This window comes from Pelodiscus sinensis, chromosome 15 (genome assembly GCF_052426305.1).
Source record: "Pelodiscus sinensis isolate ZL-2025 chromosome 15, ASM5242630v1, whole genome shotgun sequence".
Taxonomy (NCBI): domain Eukaryota; kingdom Metazoa; phylum Chordata; order Testudines; family Trionychidae; genus Pelodiscus; species Pelodiscus sinensis.
Window position 1 is genome coordinate 2,199,595 of NC_143066.1, and position 1,681 is coordinate 2,201,275.

Consider the following 1,681-nt stretch of genomic DNA (forward strand, 5'->3'; position numbering starts at 1 on the left):
GGTATCCCGAAATAGTGCTGCAGTGTCGATGTAGCCCAAGAGTGCAGGTATCGGCAATGCTATTTCTTCTAGCTGCCCACACAACTCCACCTGGAAATGGCTGGCTCACCCCCACAAGCTAGAACCCTGCCCCTTTCACATAGTTGCTTTCCCAGCCTTTTGTGCTCTTTGTTTATTTCAGGGAGTTCTCATTATGTGCTTGGTTGTTTGAGCAGCAGGTGCAGGGTATGCCCCTGGGACAAAGGGTAAGGGCTACAACATACTGAATAGGCAGAGTGATCAAGGTGGTGCTTGACAATATCAGTGAGAGAAGGTAGTGCCCCACGCTGATATGTGCAGGTGACTGGGTGGAGGAGATATAAACTCCCAAATGCCATTCAGACTGGCCAGTGGAAAACAGCTTAATTTCTTGGTACATGGCATAGCCAAAGTGAGTCCTAGGAAGGGACTGAAACATGGGAAAGTTTGAGAAGAAATTTCCTAGTATGCAAAAGGCTTACAGCAATTATCGCATTGTTTAGTGTCTCATGCTAAACCAGCCTTGTCTACCTTAGCAGAACAAATGGGATGAGGGGAAGCAAAGTGACACTGGGTTAGAAACTCAGGACTATGAAGGAGATGAGAAACTTATACTTGGAGTAGGAGACAACAGAAATATTCACAAGGGGAACATCATGCACAGAACAGATAGGAAGAAGATTTTATCTGCAGTGTTTTGTTTGGATGGGAGGGAACAAGGTGTGTGCCAGGAAAGCCAGAGAGATTTTGGTAGTTGAGGCAAAAGTTGCCAAGGCCTGGCTAGAATTTGTAGTGACATGGTCAGAAAGAAAAGGCTGGACCTTAGCATATTACAGAGGAAGGAGGAGGATTCATACCCAGCCTGGCTGTGTGAAGCAGAGTTAAAGGGAGGAGGCAGAGAGAACCAGAGATTACAGGCTTGAGTTGCACAGCCTGGTGGTAGCACAGCCTGGGGGGTAGTAAAGAGAAGTTGGAAGAAGGTAAAGTTCTGTATAATCTAGCAATGAAACAGTCAGGCGATATATATGCAGATTCAGGGCCTGTTTCCACAAACATTTAATTCACCACAACTGTGAATCTACTCCACACTAATCTACCACATTTTTACAATCTGTGCAAACCCTAGCGGTGTGCATTAAGTATGTGTTAATGGACTTTGGTTTATTCCTGTTTCAAAGAGACCAAATCAAGCACATTATGAATGGTTACCATGCAGCACAAGTATCCATGCAGCGAGTCACTCCATGGCATGTGGAGATTCACATGAGAGCCCAGCCTGAGACAATTTTTTAAATCCTGTTCTCAGCATGCAATATGTACTCCCACCTGCTCCTGCAGTTTCCTGTAGTTTTATTCCACTGCCACAGTAACTCCCGCACACTTAGACCAATGGCTGTTTTGATCAGGTGGCCCAGATGGACCTGATGCTAAAACAGAAGTGATGAAGAACTGAATTTAAAGCAGACCATCTTCTCTAACCACAAAGGCCAATGTAGAACTTCCTTAATTAAAAAAAAATAATCCAATGGCCAGCAGAGGGGAACCATTATTTTGCTACCAAAATAGGGACAGATTCTGAAGGCTACAGGAAGGAAACTAGGATTTGGTGGGAGGGGAAGGGAGACAATCCCCTCCAATCACACAAAAGGCAATGAGACATTCA